This window comes from Sus scrofa, chromosome 7 (genome assembly GCF_054392235.1).
Source record: "Sus scrofa isolate SSC_HxYL_T2T_F1_AM1 chromosome 7, Sscrofa_HxYL_maternal_Yorkshire_Landrace_v2.0, whole genome shotgun sequence".
Lineage (NCBI taxonomy): Eukaryota > Metazoa > Chordata > Mammalia > Artiodactyla > Suidae > Sus > Sus scrofa.
This window is the reverse complement of record NC_139389.1, coordinates 130,355,474-130,363,377: the sequence shown is the minus strand read 5'-3', so window position 1 is coordinate 130,363,377 and position 7,904 is coordinate 130,355,474. Positions and strand designations below refer to the sequence as shown.

At 47.5% G+C, this 7,904-nt stretch overlaps 1 long non-coding RNA gene across 1 annotated transcript; it reads right to left on the bottom strand.

The window, feature by feature from the left end:
* Window positions 1–332: 332 nt before the first annotated feature.
* Window positions 333–7,372, bottom strand: LOC146401915 (uncharacterized). Its single transcript, XR_014811505.1, has 2 exons — window positions 7,230–7,372; window positions 333–7,138 (listed from the first exon to the last, which is right to left on the bottom strand). It is a non-coding gene; the product is annotated as an uncharacterized LOC146401915 (long non-coding RNA).
* Window positions 7,373–7,904: the final 532 nt, after the last annotated feature.

Sequence of the window (7,904 nt, the reverse complement as noted above, 5' to 3'; positions counted from 1 at the left end):
GCAGGTTTGATCCCTGGCCTCGATCAGTGGGTTAAGGATCTGGCATTGCTGCAAGCTGCAGTGTAGGTCGCAGATGTGGCTCAGTTTCCCGCATTGCTGTGGCTGTGGCATAGGCCTGCGGCTGCAGCGCCCACTAGACCCCTAGCTTGGGAACTTTCATATGCTGCAGGTGTGGCCCTAAAAAGCAAAAATAAATAAATAAATAGTAATAATAAAAAAAAATCCACCCCAGTGTACTTCCAAGATCAATAAGACTTTCCACGAAATTCCAATAGTAGACACACCCTTGAGAAACACTGTTAAGAAAGGAAAACTCATCTGGAAACTGGGACTTGCTCTTTAAATCATTTTACCTTTTCAACAACTATTTATTCCTCCCAGACTAGGAGGCTATTTTTATCAACAGTTGAAACATTCCACTGTCAGGTGCCAGGACACATTGATTCAGAAGATACTTTCCCTGCTCCCAGGATGCTTGGAGACTGTTACGAAGAATGAGACTAGTGTGTCAGACTTCCCATCCCAGTGGATAAAGGCAGACTTTTTTGCTGCGGTGACACTATTTCCATCTTAAGAAGCGTCTTTCACATATTCAATAAGGTCTATCTTCATTGGTTGGGAAGCCAAAGCAACAGGCTGAAGATCTAAGAATAGTGTTTAGTCTTGGTAGATTTCTAGATTTCTTCATTCTCCCTGTTTATTGAAAATGTACAGGCAGATTTAAAAAAAAAAAAATCAGGGGCTGGATTTCAGTAGCCAGGTTCCTTCTGGAAGAAGAAAAGTGAAGGAGTTGATCTGTTATCTGGTGTTTATGCAGCTGTTAATAGCAGCTGCTTTGGTTTGCTATGATTCAACCTCAAGGTGTGTGAAAAACAAAACGGGAGAGATTTTTGAAAAAAGAGAATGCTTTTTATGGTAAAGGAGATGATAAAAGAAGAGTGCGTTCTAACGCACGGTCGCAGAGAATTGCGCTTCGAATCCTTTCAAATAACGATACGAGTGATGCCAACCGTATGTTTCCTCTGGGCTTAGAACCCTCCCCAAAGCACTTAGACACAGAAGATCACTCCATCCTCGCAAGTACCCCAGCTGCACTCCCACTGGGGTGGCCTGGCACGCAGGTGTGTCCACCGAGAATCCTGGGGTGCTCAGCCAGACAAGAGATTTGGGGCTTTGGAAAGGGGATCTTTCCAGCGAGACCTTTTCATCCTCCTTGATATTTTCATCAAAACTGTGTGAAACAGCCATTCCGCGGGGAGGAGGGGAAGAGCAGGTGGCAGGAAACGTCTGGTTTTGTGACCACAGGTGGCTCTACCCTTCCTTCGTCTTCTGTGAGGTGGGTGGGGAAAGGCACGGGCCTGCAGAGCATGCTTGGGTGTGCGCTGGATTCGCAGGAAATGATTCCAGATGAAACCTTCCAGGAGCCAGGAGGCTGCCTCTCCTGGGGGCAGGTGGCCGTCCTGGTTTTTGCCACAGGTGGCAGTGTTTTATTGCAAGGACAGACTTTACACTAGCATTCTGAATATTTTCTGGGTAGCCACGCTTCCCAGGCCAAAAGGAGAGGGTGAAAGGGGCTCACGAGGGGTCATTAAACAGCAGCAACAGCCCTGGTGTTTCGGTCTCTTTTCAAGGAGGGATTCTCGGAAGTGCTTTCCCTGCTTTACGGGTTTTTTTTTTACATTCACATCCACCAAAGAGAGCTCCTTTCCAAAAGGCTCAGAAGCAGAGTGATCGGCCACTTCTCTCTTAAAAACTGTGCTATTCAAGGGAGACAACATTGTCTGAAAAAATTAACACCTAATGTGAGAAACCAACTCTTGATAACCAAGCTCTCGGGTAACAGACTATCATCAGAAGCTGTCATCCTGTCTTATATGGTCACCTTTTCATTAGTGGTGACCCTCCACTAAGTGCAGGCACATGGCTTCTGGTCACACCAAGATGGGACTTCACCCAGCCCAAGCTGGCTCTTCGTTTTATGACTGTGTGTTTCTGTGGCATCGAGGGTAACCTCTCACAGGATCTAAATGCTGTTCTTCCTTAAAACCGTAAAGTATATTTAAATATAAGAGAACAAGATTCTGAACACGACTTCTCATGAATAGTTCAAGGTTATACGTGAAATGGTCCAAGCCTCCAAGCCATCCTTTTTATTCTGAGGACAGGTCGGCCAAGGCTCCCAGGCTTTCTGGACCCAGAGGGAGGAAAGGCATGCTTCCCAAATGCTCTAGAACTATCTTTTCTCTTCCTTCTAGAAAGCTTCAGGACATCGTTTTTATTCAATATCTTTTATGTCCATTTGAATGTAAAGCACTCTATGTAACCACATTGGATACAATTTCAGAAACTCCCAGGAGGAAACTCCCTGCATGTGACAATATGGCAAATGCCAGGGACAAGTTGGAACACATTTTAAAACACACTCAACCCTTCTGAGGTCCATCTGAAACCTCAGTTTGGTTCCCTCTCTCCTAAAGCCATATACAGTGTGTGTATACATATATACATATGTAATACACCCATACATACAAAGATAATATGTATCTTCTTTAATTCTTAGAGATGGAAAGGAATACTGCTGGAAGAGTGAGTGTGAGCGTGCATGAGCGTAAGCGCACACCCGCTGCCCCCACAGGTCCAGCAACACAGGATTCTGTGAACTCTAAGAATTAAAGGTGAAGTGACATTTCACTCATTAGAAGGGAAGTCCCCTAGATTGTGTAATAAAGGGAAAACATGCCTTTAAGTTGCATTAAGATTTTTTTTTTGACTAACCTGATTTGAATTAAAGAGCCTAATCAACCTTGGGCTCAGCTCTGTGACTGGAAGTAACCAAAGTTGCCTGCACACTACTGTAAAGGAGGCCTTTCGGTCCCGCCAGAGGACGTCCTGTGATATAACCGCTCCCTGAATGAAGCTTTGAAGCGCATTTTCCCCTCCACCACCTGTCAGGGTGTTAGGGTCGGGGGTGGGGTGACAACCCCAAGATGTCAGTGATCTGAGAGAGCAGGGCCTCTGTGGCAAAACTGCTGGGGTTCAAACCCTGACCTTGGCCCCTCTCCCTGAGCATCCTTGGGCAGGTTTCAACCCTATCTGTGCCTCAGTGTCCTCAACTGGAAATAAGAACCACTCCAAGGTCATGGGGATGAAGCAAGGTGCTACGTAGGAGGCGTGATGATTGGGAGGTGCTGGTGTTCAGCTGACCTTCCCTGTATGTGAGCTATGACTACCCTCCAGTTTTCACTTGTCTGGCAAAGTCATAACAAAAGATGCATTACCTGATCCGACTAAAACGTGCTATTTGCTTTTGAGCAGTTCAAGTGGCATCTCCTCCAGGCAGGCACCCCAGATTCTCAGAGAGGAGGAATCTGCTCTGCCTCCTTTGCCTAAAGCATCAGTGTCACCAGTACCCCTGTGATAGCTCTTATCCCACCTGTCTAGTCCCCGAGAGGGCAGACTGTGCCCCCTCCCCTGTGATACTTCTCATTGTGCCAGGATGCGGAGCTGCCACTCCTGGGTTTCGAGCTGAGCAGGTAAGTAAGGTAAAGTCTGCTTACTTATGATGCCCCAGTGCCTGAAGTCCCAGAGATGCAGAGGGACCGGGCTGTCCACCTGCCTGCATGTCCTCAGAACTGATTCCTGCCAGGGGTGAGGCTCACACAGGAGTGAGTGATCCATGACCAGTGCAGGGCAGAACATTTGTCCTTTTTCCTGGAAACTTCTGAGGCTCTTCCTAATAGATGGTCACTTAATCTGCCACTGGCATCAAACATTACAAATAACCAACCTAGGCCTGGTACACTTAGAGTTAGAGTTAAGAAAGAGAGAGAGAAGAAAAGAAAGAAAAAAAGAAAGGAAGGAAGGAAGGAAAGGAAGAGAAAAGAAAGAAAGAGAGAGAAAGAAAATAAAAATAAATTGTCACCTGGACTGAATATCATAAAAAGAAATATTGAGGGGGCAGGAGTGGGAATCTTCAAATAACAACCCCCCAAAGAAATTCCAGCTTCTAGTATGGACATGATTTAAATTTTCATGAACAAATCAGCTGATTCGCACAAAGGCGGCAGCAACAAGCAAAAGTAATAAATCGTCGGCAGGACCATGACCCCACAGGGTCCCCAGGAGGACCCCTCCGACCAGGCTTCGGTGCCTGCTCCTTGTGCTGGAGATCCCTTCCTGCACTGGGCTAATTATCTTTTAAAATTCATATCTGGAGCCACGGCTGCCTCATGGGATTAAGCACAGTGCGCTTTGCAAATTGAAAATAAGATAGCTGTTAGGAATATATACTTGTCTCTATGATTACAGCGGCAAACAAAGGCAAAACATTAATTTACATCTATTATAATAGAGAAACAAAGCCGAAGATATTCCTCGCATCTCAGGCAAGAGATGAGATTGCAAAGGTGATGTGCCGGGAAGATGAGATGGGGGCTGGGTTGCAGAGGTGAAGGCTGGAGTCCACCTGCTCCTCTTTTAATCCTCACATCCCCCCACCCACCTTTTGGACAAGGACACAGGTTCAGAATGGGGAGAGGCAGGATCTGGTCTACTCAGCAGGTTAGGAGCAGTGCACATGGGGTCTCTTCCAAATGCACCTTTGAGTTTCCAATAAGAGGTTGGCTATTGGATTTTGCTTTTAAATTAAAAGCTTGTTATAAGTACATCAAAATCCCCCCCCCCCAATAACATTCCATTACTAAGTGGACACTTGTTCCTAAGCCCCTTTGGACAGAAGACAAAACAGAGGGTCAGAGAAACGCATCAATATCTAGCCACTTTGGGGGTGCTTACCATGTGGGAGCCACTGTGCCCGCATGGTGGGCCTTAATATTATTTTTCCTATTTCGTGATTGAAGAAATTGACATGCATGTAGTTAAGACATGTGGACAAAGTCACAAACAGACCACAGCACCGAGCCTGTACCTCGGCTACCTGACCCTGGATGCAGGCTGTCTGGAGCCCTGTGATGTGTGTCTACCCTTCTTCTTGGAAGGTCTTTCCGTGCTCTCGGCCTGGGCGCTCCTTGTCACATTCAGGTCACCTTGTCTCAAGGTCTTCCCAACCAACAGGGAGGCTCCGCCTTCCCCTCACCAGCTCTGCCGTTTTGCCCCTTGTGGTGTGGGACATGGAGAGGACCCGTCTCCATCACCAGCTGAGCTGGGAGTCAGGGGGAACAAAGACCAACTCTTTCCATCAGAGGCTCCAGGCCCACCCTGGGTTGAGACTCCAGTGTGAGTGCAGCTCCCTCTTTGCCCTCTCCCAGGAGGGTTTGTTTTTTTTTTTTTTTTTTCCTATTTTATCAGCATCTTGCTCCCATAGGTCATCATCCAGACCTTTCGTCGTCTCACCTGCTGGCCCTTGCCATCCTGTGTCCTACCAGCCCCAGCTGCTGGCTTTCCAAACATAACCTGTTCTTACTGAGCGCTCCCTCGAGGGAGCCCTGAATCATCTGGAGGGAGCGGTGGAGGCTGTGGGGGCAGGGGGATGTCACGGTATTTACAAGGGGTTTGGATTCTGGAGAAGGGCAGGTGCTGTGATGAGGTGCCTTGCTTAAGAGTGGAGATGGGACGGGCCTGGATGCTACCCTCTGTGATGGGCAGACACAGCAAGGTGAGGACTTTGCAGACTCTTGGATGCTCTCGATTAAAAAGTGGAATCATGTGATGGTCTTTCACTGGGGTTTCCAGGAAGCTCCTGGAGTATATGGTGAAGGTACTTACAACTGCTTTCTTTCTAGGCAAGGATGCCCTGGAGGAGTAAAGCCATGTTAATGCGGTCAGTAGACTGTGTGGAGTGGATCATTGGGGTTATCCCACAAGTAATCTCAGGTCACCCCCTCAAGAGGCCCCCTCCGGTGACCTCCAAGCTGCCCAAAGGACACTGGGCTGAAAGGGAGCAAAGCCTGGATTCTGGTCCTAATGGCGCCGCTCTCTCCTTGTAAGGCCTCGATGAATCCCTGGGCTTCTCTGACCCTCTGCTTTCTCCTCTGTCCAGCGGGGCCAGTTTCCTCTTCATCCCATGACTCTATAACTAAACATGTTTGCCTAGGTTGTGGCTTTGGGTAGTGAAGTGACTTCCGAGCGGAGACAGGAAAGAGGAGGAGGGCATTGTAGAGCAGTGGAGGGCAGGGGGCGCGTTGGGAGGGCAGGCGTGGAAGGCTCTAGAAGAGCAAAGTCCCTTTCCTCCAGTCTGGGGTTTTTAAGCGTTTTCTCTGGGAGAAATGCATACAGCATTTCCAAATTGGAAATAACTCTGTAGACCCAGATAAAACTGTCGTGGTAATGTCCTAGCCAGAAACAGCTCGCCATGGCTTCCTTTCAATTAACCATTTAAATCACAGCCCGTACAAACCCCAACCCCTGCTGCCTTACAATAAAAAAGCAAGTTAGACCAGAGCCGCGGAGTTTTGATTCGTGCTGCTGAATGTGGGAGATCTACAATCTTTCTCTTGGAGCCTGTGGTCTAATGCAGCTTTTTGAAAGAACATTCCTTCAGCTGCTGGCAGAGATAGCTTCTCCCCTGCCTTCTTTCTGAGCTGAATGGTGATTCATTATAGATAACCCCTCCTGATTAATTTTGTTTTGACTTTAACTTTGACATTAAAAAAAATAATAATAAGCTGTAATCGGTAAAATTCTCCACTCGAATGTTCACTGCTCAGCTATTTTTAGCTGGCTTTGGTGTTTGATGCAGGAGAGGGGGAAAAAAAAAACCCTCTAAATTTAGAAAGAAATTAAATTGTTGATTGTCATCAAAAGTCCTGGCTGTCAGATTAGGAAGTCACCGTGTTAGACCTTTTGTGATGAATAATAAATCAGCGATTTCCTTGAAATTCCTCTTTGAGTTCTTTCCCTTCTGTCAACCGGAAGCATCCAAAGATGCGTCGCTTAGGCAGACACAAGCCGGCTCAGCGGAACAGCTGTGCAGATGTGCAGCTCGTGATGGGTGGGGCGGTCTGTACAGCCTGGCCTCTGTGAAGGGACTGGTCAATTATCTGCATACCTGAATGGACGCGGGGTCGGGGGTTGGCCAGCTGCACCATGAGGGGCAAACAAGGCTGATTTGGATCCAGAGTCCAAGTGTTGCTGGGATCCAGCTACGTCCCTTTGTTTCTATAAGCCTCAGTTTTCACATCTGTAAAATGGTAAGAAAAGGGCGTGTTATACAGAAAAAACAAAGGATTAGGAATAATGTCTGGAAATTGTGAGCCCAGCACCCTACCTACGTAGGCATCCAGGATGTGGAAGCAGTTCTCAGAGCTACGATAACGGTCAGGAGTGCTGGAGTCACTTGCCAAAGCAGACGCTTGCAGGTAAGCAGAGGGACATCTGAAAGTGACTTTCGCGTCTGTTCTGTCCCGGCTAATGGAAGTTACTGAGAAGATGGACTTCCCTTCCACACGCTAGGCTGGGTCCATGCCGTCTGAAGTTGAGGTTTCCCTCCCTTTCGTGACGTGAGCAGCGGCTGTGTTTTGTATAACTCTCAAACATCCTGATCTCAGCTCAAGTTTGCAATAAAGCACTAAATGCAACCCCTTTGAGGAACGACCCAGTGATTGAGATGAGACCAAGTGTGCTCCTCGGCCACTTAAAATAAGGGCAGAGATTCCCCCCCCATCTCTGCCCATAGTGTCCCTCCCCGTCTCTGTGCTCTGCCCTCACAGAGATTTCTCTTTTCCCTAGAAGCCTGTGGAGAATATGACGCCTGATGACGAGCCCTGATGGATCATTTATGACCCCTCTTGTTGGAAGAAGTGACGGATGGGAAGCAGAAAAGGAAGGAAGGAGAGGGAGGGATGGGAGCGAGAGGAGAGAGGTGGGGAAATTCATCTTTAGGAGGCATTTTACAGATCTAGAACATTATTTTGCAGTTTCTAAATCATGGAGAGCAGAGGGCATTT